Below are 15000 nucleotides of genomic sequence, written 5' to 3' on the forward strand. Positions count from 1 at the left end.
TACAAAGGAAATGATGCATTAGAGTAATACGAACTTTCAAAGAATGACTTTTTTTTGCGTCTGCAGGCTGCTGAATGATGTACATGTAGAGTGAGTCGAAAAGAATGGGGAGGTAAGAGAAAACTAACCTGCGAAGAAAGACATATCTAATTGAAGTGCAGCTGACGACGTGTGAAACTGATTGTTATCTTTGAACGTGAGCCTGTACTGTTCGTTCCTTGTACACGACTCCATGTGAATCAAAGCATTAAGGGGAAACCAATCGTTAGAGCCTCTTAAGAGACAGTCATCAGCGATGGAACTATTGTCGTTCGAGAATACACAGCGTCATGTTTAAATAGATGTATAAAGTCAAAGCTATCAGCGCCAAGGAAAGTATTAGCGGCTTTCTTTCGTGAATGGTGGACTGGTGACAAACCGACGTCATACAAAAGGATTTTGTCTTGATAACCGGTTGACTTTCGTGTTCACGACTTCTTGATTTGCACAGAGCAGCCGAAGGATCGGTGCAGTAGCGTCTGTAAATTGTGGAGAATTTCATGAGAGTAGTGCTTTAAGTAATTGCTTGCAAACGTGTAGGTAAGTTATATATATATATATATATATATATATATATATATATATATATATATATATATATATATATATATATATATATATATATATATACTGTAGGTAGGGTGAACCAAAAGTAAGTGGACAGTGGATGATAACATTTATTTTGAGGTTACAGACACAGTTATATTAACTAATACAATTAAGTTTTTAATAACCAATTGTTGTATTTACAAGTAAATTTTATTGTATACAATAATACAATACAAAGACACTGAGAAAATTTGATTGATGCAGGTGCACAAACTGCTGTCCATCACAATCTACACAACTTCGTACAAGTCTCTTTGTGTTTTAATATCTCGAATCAGTATTTAGATTATTTACCATTATCGGTTATCTGAAAAGAAAAAATATCAAATTTAAATAAATCTAGTTAAAAATTTAATATAATATAACACAAACGTCATAATTATTATAAACACCATCGTTATAGTATAACCCTAGCACAAACTGTATTCCACCAACTGTCTATCACCTTGTGGTTCACTTAAATATATATATATATATATATATATATAATATATATATATATATATATATATATATATATATATATATATATATATATATATATATATATATATATATATATATATATATGGGTGTGTGTGTGTTGTGAAAGAGCGAGAGACAGACAGACAGACAGAGTGAGACAGTCTGTATTACTCTGGCTCAGTGGACAAGCAAAAAGTGCAAAAAAAAAGAAAGACATTAGACGCTGGCTTGGCAAGTATAAACGAGGGAACGGAAACAGAAACAAGAAATAAATACGCGCAAAATAAGATGAAATAGGGAGAGAAATAGCGACGAGAGAGAGAGAGAGAGAGAGAGAGAGAGAGAGAGAGAGAGAGAGAGAGGGACAGGGCAAAACGGCGACTCTGGAAAAATCATGCAGTAGTCATACACGATTCCCCTGGATTTTCATGACTGCCACTGGAACTGGAGACACGAAGCTTATTATCTCTCCCGTGCAGTTCCCTCACGCAACTTATGCCTCTCTCTCTCTCTCTCTCTCTCTCTCTCTCTCTCTCTCTCTCTCTCTCTCTCTCGTAGCTTCCCCTTACTCCGTGTCTGTCTTATTGTGGGAAATCGGGATCTTTCTCTCTCTCTCTCTCTCTCTCTCTCTCTCTCTCTCTCTCTCTCTCTCTCTCGTCGCTTCCTCCTCCTCCTAGTCTATGTCTTACTGTGGAAAATCGAATCTCTCTCTCTCTCTCTCTCTCTCTCTCTCTCTCTCTCGTATTTTCCCCCTACTCTGTGTCTATGTCTTATTGTGGGAAATCGGGATCTTTTGTGTTCTTACTTTGTATGTCTCATTTTTTTAGTATTTATGATTATTTTATTTTGTTAGCTGTTATATTTTTGGTTCTGCTGGAGAAGTGACAAAGGTCTTGTAAATTTATGTGTGTTCATGCGTGTGTCCTCTGATGCTATTTTTGTTTGTCACACGCACGCACAAAGACACACACACACACACATATATATACATATATATATATATATATATATATATATATATATATATATATATATATATATATATATATATATATATATATATATATATATGTGTGTGTGTGTGTGTGTGTGTGTGTGTGTGTGTGTGTGTGTGTGTGTATGCGTTTTTAATTAATAAAATAATAAATATTATGATCTATTAAACTTGTTATTCTTGTTTTTTGACAAAAGTTATTTATGTGAAAGACTATACTTGTTGAATAGAGAGAGAGAGAGAGAGAGAGAGAGAGAGAGAGAGAGAGAGAGAGAGAGAGAATGAATTTTCGAGTTAATTATGTTGTGAAAGTAATGGGCAAATCTTTGCACTGACAGGAAGTTGCTAGTTAGTGTTTTTTCTCTCTCTCTCTCTCTCTCTCTCTCTCTCTCTCTCTCTCTCTCTCTCTCTCTCTTTATGTGTGTTTGTTATTTACAACCTATACCCCCATTCCCAGAGTAATTATCCCCAAAAGCAATCCATTACAAAAAAGAAGTTTAAAATTTACGGCCAAATGAACGTACATATTAATCTATTATATCACTTACGCTTCTCAGAGGAAGCTCTAATGGTATGTCTGTATTACTATATTGTTATTATATCCATCGAGATACCCAGGGCATTTTTAAAGTCACTGAACCGGGTAGTGGCTTAATACGTCTCGTAGATCCAGGGCAATATTTACCTGTGACCTGGGAATTGTCAGTTTGGGGTAAGTAGAATTTTTTTTTTTATTTTCTTTGGAATAACGATGATAGGTTATTGAACATATAGCCATCCGCTCTGTACGAGATTTGGACTGGGTGCGTTCAGTTGGCGGTATTGCCATCAGTTTGGTTGAGTTCGTTGTTGTCATTTCCCGATTGAGGTGTTATGTATTTTCCCTGTATCGCTACAACAGCAACAGCGATAATAATAATAATAATAATAATAATAATAATAATAATAATAATAATAATAATAGATAGTAAAATCAAGTGGATCTTTCTTGTTTGTCCGCCCTGGGTGGGGGCGGGGTAGGTAGGGGATCGGGAGGGTAGGGGAGAGTAACACATCCACCCTCCTCCTGCAAATCTGTTTGTCCGCACCGGATGGGGGCGGGGTAGGTAGGGGATCAGGAGGGTAAAGGAGACATGACACAAACCTGGGTGAGGGTGAGCTAGGTGGGGAATTGGGAGGGTAGGGGAGACATGATGGGCAGCACCGGTCTCCAGCGCAGAGTAGCGCGCGCCATCAAGCTCGTAATAATAATAATCATCATCATTTGTAGTTATATTTAGCTTCACTCATTCAAGTCTTGTTTTTGGATCTTGTCTTGATTTGCAGTTTATGTATTTCTATTGTTTATGTATTTCTGTTATTTATATATTTAAATTTTAACATAAATTGTGTAAATCTAGGAAAACACCATTTGAAAATGTCTGAATTATTCGTTGAAACTCAATGTACCCAAGGACTCTTGTTCACAATTGTAATCGTTCTATTGTTATAAAACCACGTCTGTTCTTTTATAAATATTATTATTATAATCGCTGTCGTGCTATATTTATGTCAGCCTGCATCACCATCATTAGTTTTATTTATGGGACGACTGCAAAAAAAAAAAAAAAAAAATTATAAAATGGAGTATTTATAAGTGGGAACCGCGAATCATATTTTTCCACTGTCAATTAAATCTCATAATTTTCTCCTCACGCTCGAAGTAGGATGTGGTCGGTTTTCGTTGTGTATGTTAACCAGAGCTTTTGGAATAACGTACAATTATCTTTCATCTTTTCTTTCCCTCATTAAATCATCTACAATCATTCGCTAAGGTCAATTACTCCTCCATGGCTGAAGAGTGAATTTTTACTTCAGCTTGTAACAATGATATTTTTGTGAGGCAGTCGGAAAGAGTAGTCTTTTTGAAACCTTGGCTTAAAAGGAAAATGAAAAATGGTTGAATCATGTGGAAGGCATGGGAGAAAAAGACTAGATTGTCAAACCTAAGGAAGGACAGAAGAAGCTAGAGAATGCCACAGCTTTCTTCAGCTTGTTGTAACAATGATATTTTTGTGAGGCCGTCGGAAAGAGTAGCTTTTTTGAAGCCTTGACTTAAAAGGGAAATGAAAAATGGTTGAATCATGTGGAAGGCATTGGAGAAAAAGACTATATTGTAATATCCGAGGAAGGACAGAAGCTAGAGAATTCCACAGCTTACTTCAGCTTGTTGTAATGGTATTTTTGTGAGGCTGTCGGAAAGAGTAAAGGAAATGAATTATGGCTGGTTCATGTGGGAGGCGTGGGAGAAAAAGAATAGGTCGTATATCTAAGGAAGAACAGAAGCAGCGAGAAAAATCCCACAGCTTTCTTCACCTTGTTGTAACAATGATATTTTTGAAAGGCCGTCGGAAAGAGTAGCCTTTTTGAAGCCTAGGCTTAAAAGGAAATGAAAAACGGTTGGTTCATGTGGGAGACATGGGAGAAAAAGAGTAGATTGTTAATTCCAATGAAAAACAGAAACAGGTAGAGAATTCCACAGCTTTTTGTAGTAGCAGTCAATGAACAGATTAAAAAGTCAATGAACAGTTTATCCTCAAGATTGCAAATACGGGATGCTATGCTCCGAAGGAGATTTGCTTTGCCAGAATGAATAGCGTTGTTGTTTTTACAGCTTTCATTCGTTGTTTAACTGTTGTTTGGAGGGTTCTAGCCTTTATTTAGCTTTGTTGTTCTAAAGTTGTTTGATATGGTCGAAATGGTAGCGCTGGTTGGTGCGTACAATGAAATGGTAGGCTAGATAGGTGATTTTCTCGGCCAAGAGTAAGCACGGGCGAATTAAAGGCCATTAACATTTATTTTATTATAAATTAGAATAATATATTTGATACTATTTTTTTTTATTTACAGGATAGGAGACAAAGATCTTTCTTAATTTTTTATTGTTGTTTTACTGTAATTCATTTCCACTTCTCAGCGTATTTCTTCCTCAGTTCCCTCATTCGATATTTATCCAGTTCTCTCTCGAGTCAATGCCTCCTTTATTTACAGTCACCCCATCCAGGCCACATAAAATTTCCTCTGTCTTCAGAAGGCGGGGGGAGGTGAAGACGAAATAGTACACATAAGCAAAGGCAGGAGAAGAAAAGCAAAAAGGCAAAAGCCATTAAACAACACACACACTTCTCTTCAAGCTGCAAACACAGACAGCAAACAGTCCGCAAGCGGACAAATAGTCTCACATGTGCCGGACGGACGCTCGCTGTATGTTTGCTTTGGAAAGTGGCTGACAATTGACCTCTCGGACCAGTCGACGAACGTGTTTATTCGCTCGGTAAACGGCGCCCGCGTCGAAAAGGCCAACAGTAAGGTGTTTCTTTCTGATGCAAGAGTCGTTATCGTTATGATTGCTGCTTTGCTGATAAAGAATTGCCGGGAAATTTATGATTAGCTGGACAGAATATTACAAGCATTACGGTGATATTGTTCATTTTGGCATTTTTAAGAACGGGAGAGGTTTGATGGAAGGGACAAACTGCAGGAAAAGGGAATGTGATATTTTAGTAAAACAGGGATATAACCAAGTATTCCAATAGGAATGTGACCATGCAAAGATACAATGTGACGGAATAAGGAAACATAATGTACTTAAGATACCAAATTGGGAATGCTAGAAAAAAGTGAAATAGTTGGTGAATGAGTGGGTTTAGGAGTTGACAAGATCTTGGCATCAGTATCCGATGAGGTAGTTTTCTAGTATCATCAGTTTTAATAATACTCAGTTTGCTGTGAGTTCTACTATGTTGGCAACAGTTGAAATTTAGTATATTTTGCTTAGTGCAGTTGTGGAGATTTCCGACCTCCAAATGTTTAAGTAAGGAGCAAATTCATTTTTGCTTTCTGCTGACGCCTTCTGAATTCAGGTGTATCGGTTTTATTTAATGTTCTTTCCTTTTATTTATCATCTTTTATTATTACTTTTGTTTTTCTGCATGTTGATTTCCCTTTGGAGCCTACTTGAGTCTAAAGCCTGTTGACTGTCCATTATAGTTTTCAGCTGAATATTTCAAGAAAGAAAGATTAAAAGGTTTTCGTCAGTCGATTACTTTGCGTTTTAATGCGTTGCTCAGTGACGAAGATGTTTGTATGATTTGTACGATAAGTTAACGAAGATTGATGCGTTGCATACGCGACCTTTCGTTCCTTTGTGATATTGGATATCCGATGCTCTTCGAACGTTTATTTGCACGCATGCGTAGTTTGATGTTCGAGGGAATAGTTTGATAGTGTTTATGTTATGGTTTGACTGGACTTGGATTGCACTTTCTTGCAATGTTTGTGTACTGGCGATCACGCCAAACATACATACTTGTAAGAGTGTATACATATGTGTATATATATGTGTATATGTGTGTATGTGTGTGTTTTACTGTAAGATTTTGAAACCAGGGATTTCACTAAATCCCTGAAATTTTCAGGGAATTCGTGAAATCACCAATTCACTTTGGAACATTTGATCCCCGAGGGGCTAGTACTAAACACGGCGAAACAGTGATTCATCATTTCGCCGTGTTTAGTGCTAGCCCCTTGGGGATCAAATGTAATCAAATGCACTTAGGGACATTTGATCCCCGAGGAGCTAGTACTGTGCACGGTGAAATCACCAATTCACTTTGGAACATTAAAGATCCCGAGGGGCTAGTAGTAAACACGGTGAAACAGTGAATCATCTACAATGTTTCGCTGTGTTTAGTACTAGCCCTCGGGGATCAAATGTGATCAAATGCACTTAGGGAGATCAAATTTTGATCCCGGAGGGGCTACTACTGAACACAGCGAAACAGTGGAGATGAATCACTGTTTCGCCATGTTTAGTACTAGCCTCTCGGGGATCAAATGTCCCTTAGTGAATTGGTGATTTCACAAAGTCCCTAAAAATTTCAGGATTTCGTGAAATCTCTGGTTTACAGTCTTACTTTAACACGCACACACACATGTATATATATATATATATATACACACACACACACACACATATATATATATATATATATATATATATATATATATATATATATATATATATATATATATATATATATATATATATACATACATGCACACACACACACACACACACACATATATATATATATATATATATATATATATATATATATATATATATATATATATATATATATATATATATACATATATATATATATATATATATGTATGTAGTATATGTTTAGTTCTGGAATTATTTTACTTCATCCCTGTGGTACATCTACACATGAACTTACGCATGTGTAGATAATCTTACACACCTCTTATCCTAAGTAGTGTATTTGTTTTGTGAATCTTTAGTCTATAGAAAAATAAGTTATTTATATTTTTCGAAGTTTTAGAAAATATGTGATTTCGTATTATGGGGTGTTGAATATCACGATTATTACAGAACCAGTTAGAAATAATTTCTCTGTGGAGTATGGAAGGATAAAATTATGTCCTCTCTCTCTCTCTCTCTCTCTCTCTCTCTCTCTCTCTCTCTCTCTCTCATGAAAGTGCATGATCACGTTGTCTTTAAACAACACAGGAAAAATCGTGAGTTCGTATAGTACTAGAATTAGATGGTTCTCATTTTAAAGTTCTCAAACCAGACTGACAGCTTTTTTTTCCTATCAAGTTGTTTGCTGAGATGAACTTCCTTATTTTTTTTTATTTATTTCGTTTGTTCTACAAAATTAATTGATTTTCCGGTCCAGTGATAATACACTTTATTCATGTATCTGCAAATCAGTTTAGTCTTTGTTACTTTTTAGTAAAAGATTTGTGATCATAAACACAAACATGGATATATATATATATATATATATATATATATATATATATATATATATATATATATATATATTTATTTGTTTATATTTGTTCTATAATATGTTTGTTTGTTTGTTATTAATAAAGAAGGAATCTCTGTGCAGTAACATACAGCCTTTTTCTCTTTGTAGTGTCTCTCATTGTTCCCATTTTGACTGTAATATCTCCGACTTTTCTCTATGGGTAAATAGCTGAAAATGTGTGTAGATGCATTTGGTGTTGATTGTGGAAATCCCCTGAATCCATAGCTAAACCCACTACCTGGTCCAAGGTCCAGGTACTCATGTTTTAAAGTCGTTTCTTGACGGGTTGCATTTTTTCGTGAGTCTGGCCCCTTTTTGTTTAGTTATTACATAATCAAATCTGTTATCATTTTACTTCTTTCGGTCATCATACGTTTTATACTTTTCCTCTCTCTCTCTCTCTCTCTCTCTCTCTCTCTCTCTCTCTCTCTCTCTCTCTCTCTCTCTCTCTCCATTCATAATTTTTATTATTTAGGTAAGTAATGTTTACTAGCAGTCGACTCAGATTTTCTGAAAATGGCTGTAATATGTGTATAATATAATAGCTTAGGTATATCACTATCATTCTTCATAATTTCAAGTGATGGTACTCAGTTAACCGCTAATTTCTTTTCGTTTCCTTCCAACTTAAAGGGACTTCTTAGAAACGCACAGGATTTTCTGTCCAACCGCATTCTAGTCATCGAGGTTGCTTTATTTAGATGATGATAAAATTATGTTACAGTAGTCCCGTGTTTGTTTTTACTGTACTCCACCATTCACACCTAACGCACTTCCTCTCTCTCTCTCTCTCTCTCTCTCTCTCTCTCTCTCTCTCTCTCCTTTACTCCACCCAACGCCATCTTCCCCTTCCTCATCCCTTCTTGTCTCCTGTCCGCTGCATCTATCTCCCACCTGTTTATTCTCCTGCTCAGCCTTCCCCACCCCATCCCGCTCCCCTACTCCCCCCCCCCCCCGACACCTACCCTCCTGCTCCCCGAGGTGGAACCCCAGCTGCGTTCCGTTGCATAGCGAGGAAAATGTTGAAGTAACGACCATTATTTATGTGTATTTCATTTATTATTTAATAGATATAGTTAATTAAAAGCCTTTGGAGGGAAGTTATCGACCCATGGCGTTTTCGACCGTAGGTATCTCGTTGAAAATGAAGTCAGAAGATGAGGTATTGAGTTTCTGAAGGCGATTAAGAGGCTTTTTCCGCCTCGCGTCGAACGGGGTGAAACTTCGCCGCTCCTTGTTGGTATTCAGTGGGTGTACCATCGCCGACCTTGTCCCTCTGCGCGTACCATTCAACCGGCCAATTCTTGACTTATAAGGTTAATATATACCCCGGTGGTTTTTTTTATCATTCTTTATTTTTTCTTCCTTTTTTTTTGTTGCTTGTCTGGGCAGTCTGCACAGGTAAATTGGCCCGGTTGATTTACACGCTGAAATTCAGGTGACTCGGCCAGCAGGTGAGTTATGGACTTTAAAAGGTATGGAGAAGGGAGAGGGCGCGAAGGATTTTAAAGTTTTCGTTTTCTCTTTAACTTTTTTCGAGGTTTTTGTTTGCTGGTTTTGAGGAAGTTCCCTCGAGTTCAAGGGGAGGGGGGGCGGGCTAGTGTTCGCGTTGTTGTAGTGGCTCCTATTGGTAGGTAGGAGGAGGAGGAAAAGGAGGAGGAGGAGGAAAAGGAGAAGGAGGAGGAAAAGGAGGATGGAAGGTCATCATCATCATCATGGAAGAGGACCTACATTTTGGATGGCTCATTTGGAGGAGGAGGAGGAGGAGGAAGAAAAGGAGATGAAGGAGGAGGAGGAGGAAAACAGGAGGAGGAGAAGGAAAATGAATAGAGTTCATTTGGAGGAGGAGGAGGAGGAAAAGGAGGTGAAGGAGGAGGAGAAAAAAAGGAGCAGGAGGAGGAGCAAAAGGAGGAGGAGGAGGTGGAAAAGGAGGAGAAGGGAAGGTCCTCATTATCATCATCATGGAAGAGGACCTACATTTGGCTGGCTTATTTGGAGGAGGAGGAGGAGGAAAATGAGGTGAAGGAGTAGGAGGAGGAGGGAAGATCACCATCGTCATCATCGTTGTGGAAGAGGACCTACATTTTGGCTGGCTCATTTGGAGGAGGAGGAGGAGGAGTAGGAGGAAAAGGAGGAGGAGGAGGAGTAGGAGGAAAAGGAGGAGGAGGAGGAGGAGGAGGAAGAGGAAAAGTAGAAGGAGGTGGAGGAGGAGGAAAAGGTGGAGGAAAAGGAGGATGAGGAAGAAGAAAAGGAGGAAGGAAGATCGCCATCATCATCGTCATCGTGGAAGAGGACCACATTTTGGCTGGCTCATTTGGAGGAGGAGAAAGAAAAGAGGAGGAGGAGGAGGAAAAGGTGGAGGAGGAGGGAATGTCACCATCATCACCATGGGAGAGGACCTACATTTTGGCTGGCTCATTTGGAGGAGGAGGAAAAGGAGGAGGAAGACGGGGAAAAGGAGAAGGAGAAGGAAAAGGAAAAGGAGGAGGGAGGTCATCATCATCATCGTGGAAGAGAACCTACATTTTGGCTGGCTCGTTTGGAGGAGGATGAAAAAGGAGGGGGAGGAGGTGAAGGACGATGAAAAGAAGGAGGAGGAGGAGGAAGAGGAAAAGGAGGAAAAGAAGGAGGAGGAGGGGGAAAAGGAGGAAAAGGAGGAGGAGAAGGAGGAGGAAAATGAGGAGGAGGAGGAAAATGAGGAATAGGAGGAGGAGGAGGAGGAAAAGGAGAAGGAGGAAAAGGAGGAGGGAGGTCATCATCATCACCGTGGAAGAGGACCTACATTTTGGTTGGCTCGTTTGGGGAGGGCGTTGCTGTTATCTGGAGGTCATGTGAAAGCGTCTTTTTTTCGTTCCTCGGCGCCAATTGCTAGGGAAAATTGAGCGGAGATGCGAGAGACGCAGAATTGGGCAACCAAGATGATGATGATAATGATGGTGGTGATGATGGAGAAAAAGAGATGGAAAGCGAATGGAGGAGATGAAGAGAAAGAATAATGAAGGTTAGAGACTGGATGGATACGGTGGAGAAAGAGATGGAAACCAGTGGTGGAGATAAGATGTGGAAACAGAATGATAGCGTTAACCGAACGGCAGAGATTAGAGGTAGAACCAAATGATTGAGACTAAAGGATGGAGATAGATGGAAAAAGAATAATGGCAATGAAATAATTAAAACCAGATACCGGACTTAAAATGCAGAAATAGAAAGATGGAGAGGAACAAGTAGGGAAGATAAGTTAGAATCTAGAAGTTCAGAAAAAGAAGGAAAGTGACTTAGACATGGAAAATTGAAACTTTGATGTTTCCATTTTTTCTACACAGTCTTAAATTGTGACTTCATGCTCACCTCTATTCAACATCCTGGGCCATCTTCCCCCTCGATTTTGGAGGTCAGTCCTGCACTATGCGACTTCTAAAAAGTGACGGGATTTAATTTTGCTCTCTCTCTCTCTCTCTCTCTCTCTCTCTCTCTCTATTAAGCTCTTCGTTGGGTGAGTCGGTAGAGCTGTGGGCTGGCACTCGCTAGGCCGGAGTTCGATTCCCCGGCCGGCTGATGAAGAGTTAGAGGAATTTATTTCTGGTGATATAAATTCATTTCTCGCTTTAATGTGGTTCGGATTCCACAATAAGCTGTAGGTCCCGTTGCTAAGTAACCAATTGGTTCTTAGCCACGTAAAATAAATCTAATCCTTCGGGCCAGCCCTAGGAGAGCTGTTAATCAGCTCAGTGGTCTGGTAAAACTAAGGTATACTTAACTTTCTCTCTATCTATCTTTAATATGGGGCTTATGCTGGATATCGTGGGAAAATAAATAAGTAGTAAGTCTCTCTCTCTCTCTCTCTCTCTCTCTCTCTCTCTCTCTCTCTCTCTCTCTCTCTCGTAAAGGGCTTATGTTGGACACCGTGTGAAAACAAAGAAATGTTAATTCTCTCTCTCTCTCTCTCTCTCTCTCTCTCTCTCTCTCTCTCTCTCTCTCTCTCTCTCTCTCTCAAAAGTGTTTGCCAAAGGACTTGTCATCCAGCGTTTAGTTAGCTGACCGAACCAGTTCATTAACTTGTACAGTTATAAATTCTCGTGTACGTCTTGGTTGGCTGATGAAGGCCGGATAAGGGCAGTGTTGTTGCTCTGGAGGTAATGATGTGTCACGAAAAATATTTGCTGGACCTAAAATAAATAGGAATGTTGTGATAGTAAATGAAGTTATCATTAATGTTGTTCTTATTTTGATCTACTCTAGGAAAGCCTGAGTATTAGACATTAAAGGGGAAAAAATTCAGTACAAGAAAATATCTGTCATGCAAATTTCAAGACGCTTTAGGAGAGAGAGAGAGAGAGAGAGAGAGAGAGAGAGAGAGAGAGAGAGAGAGAGAGAGAGAGACCTTCTTAATCCTATGCTGTATGATTGAACAATTGCACATTATTTGTGAGCCCGCAGGCGGGTAGTGCAGTCAATGCACCTTACGTGGTGCACTGTAGGCATTACCAGAGGGTGTTTGCAGAGTCTGTTCCTACTCCCTTTCTTCAGGCTCGCTGTCCAACCTCTGTAACTATATTACTTGTTTGCTGTTCAACCGCTCCAACTCCCTCTTTTCGCTATCAAAAGCGCTGAATGGCTGCAAGTGCCACGTTACTTGGTTTGAAAGCCTAAATTTCATAAAATCAAATGTTTATACGTGAGCTATTTTTATGTTTTCTATTATTTCTATTTTTTCTCTTCGTCCCGAATGATCATTGGCCCATGATAATAAACCAGTTAATCTGGACTCTGTAAATGTTGCTGCAGAAAACTATGAGTTCTGGAACTGAAGGATTATCTGGTAGATACGAATATATGATTCTTTTTAGTCTTTCGAATGGTAAAATTGAGTGTTTATTGCTGGGGAAACAAGGGGAGATTTTTTTTAGTTATAATTGACTGGTCTAGTAATTAAGCTGTCGTTTTGCTGAGTAAATGTTATTCGTGAATGCGAAGCCAAGTGCTGATGTTATTACATTATTTCAGTTTTAGATGAGTCTTGACCGAAATAATTTGGTCTCTCTGAACAGACCTGAAAAATATTCTGAGATTCGGCTTTGAAATTCCATGTGGTTCCTTCAAAAGTTTCCGAACGGTTAATCCGCTATGTATTTTACTCTTGGTTCCCCTGTTGCAAGAATATAAAATTGGAAATATGAAATAGTTTTTTCATTATGGTTATTACCAAGTGGTCACAAACAAAAATTGCGAAGGGTCTGATCGTTCGGTTTTCAGCTGATGTATTTCAGTTTCTCCTCCTCTCCTGTAGACTATTTGATCCATCTTATTCAGTCGGACTGCTGGCTTTTTTCTATCCCACGCTGCTTAAATGTTTTATACCCCAAGTTACATGATAAGAGGGGTCTCTGAAGACACTTCTACTCCAATTTCCCTCGAAGGGGAACCAAGGAGGAGTTTAAAGAGCAAAATCGTGATTTATTTTCCCCAATAGTAGTGGTAAGGAAGTACTAATACCAAGGCTTCCGTTCAAGGGTTTTTTTTTTATATGAGGTCGAGACAGATAAAAAGAGAGAGCAGTAGAGAGAGTGAAAGGGGCATTATGGGGCTTCGAAAAGGCCAAAGTGAGAAAGAAGAACAAGCTTCTTGTCATCCGATCCTGCCAGTTATTGCTTGTGGTTTTCATCGCCCTGAAGGAGGATGAGGTGGTAGTAGCTAACTTCCATCTCCTCCTCCTCCTCCTTCCCCTCTCCCTACCTCTCCCTCAGTCTCCCTTCCTCCTCCTCCTCCTTCTCCTTCTCTTCTTCCCTCTCCTCCCTCCCCCTCCTCCTCCTTCCTTCCTCATTTCCCCTTCCACCTTTTTCAAGTTGCGCATCCCTGGCAACCATCTCAGCCATCTCTCACGATTCCTTCTGTGCTGCAAGGGGCCATCTTTTTGCTCTAGAGTCTAGTTTTTCCTTTGAGATGGAAGAATTTTGGGGAGTTTTTTTTTTCCTGGGAATGTAATGGGTGGCGGTGTCGCTTTGATGTTCACTTTCTACAGTTACAAACAACAGTTGTTCCTCTTTTGTTTTTTTTTATGCTTGTGGAAAGATGTTTTTTGTTGCTACAGAAGTAGTGGATAATTTTCCAATGATTTTACATTAGTTGAAAGCGATCATCGTTTTGGATTTCCATTATAGCATTGTTTTACGAGAATTATTTGTTTTTCTCCTTTTTTCTTTAAAATATGTGAATATCCTATGATATGAGAATAGAGGAAGTAATCAAGCCCAAGTAAACTAATTTAATTTACGTTTAATTTACAAAATTATCTATTTTATATTTACATTTCACGTAGGGATTGTTCTTACAGTGACAAAGGTCTTTTGGATGGCCAGTGTTTGACCATATTTAAGTAAGTCTCTTTGAAAGTAAGGAAAAGAAATTAGGAGGAGGAAAATGGGAGATTTTTTCCGCCTCTTGAATGACTTAAAGTTATAGGAAACGTGGAAAACGTAATTGATAAGACAGGTATCGGTGGAAATTTTCATTTGACTGAAATTTTTTTTCTTATTGTTTCAGGTGAGGTATACTGGACGTCTTCTGTTTCTGTTCAAGTCTGGAAAAAGCAGGTGAGCTTTCTGTATGAGTAAGGGGAGGGCTTAATCATTTTCGTATACCTGTATGAAATATGTAAATACGTATATTTACATATTTTGTATACCTGCATGAAATATGTAAATACGTATATTTACATATTTTGTATACCTGCATGAAATATGTAAATACGTATATTTACATATTTCGTATACCTGTATGAAATATGTAAATACACGTATTTACAGACTTATCATAATAAGGGCATTCTCAGTAGTCTTTAACTTCATAAAATGCTAAATGTGATAGAACAGTGCTGAGGGAAGTTTGGAAAAGTAGGCTATATACACATAACTAGTTCGGAAGGACGAAGAAATAAAAGGAATGAATACGACACAAATAGAGTCACAGGAGAACAGAATATTTAATAAAAAAAGTAATGTAACAACCCAC

At 38.5% G+C, this 15000-nt stretch overlaps 1 protein-coding gene across 7 annotated transcripts in view; it reads left to right on the top strand.

Moving 5' to 3' along the window:
- The window catches only part of LOC136838735 (uncharacterized), a 524912-nt gene that overhangs the window by 174701 nt on the left and 335211 nt on the right, over window positions 1-15000 (top strand). For 3 of the 7 annotated variants that reach the window (XM_067104173.1, XM_067104178.1, XM_067104174.1), the window contains exon 2: window positions 14533-14582. The exons of the other annotated variants lie outside the window; for them this stretch is intronic. The gene's annotated coding sequence lies outside the window, so the exon portion shown is untranslated. The remainder of the gene's footprint in view (window positions 1-14532; window positions 14583-15000) is intronic. 7 annotated transcript variants of the gene reach the window in all.

The sequence above is a fragment of the Macrobrachium rosenbergii genome, chromosome 5 (genome assembly GCF_040412425.1).
Source record: "Macrobrachium rosenbergii isolate ZJJX-2024 chromosome 5, ASM4041242v1, whole genome shotgun sequence".
NCBI classification, from domain to species: Eukaryota; Metazoa; Arthropoda; class Malacostraca; order Decapoda; family Palaemonidae; genus Macrobrachium; species Macrobrachium rosenbergii.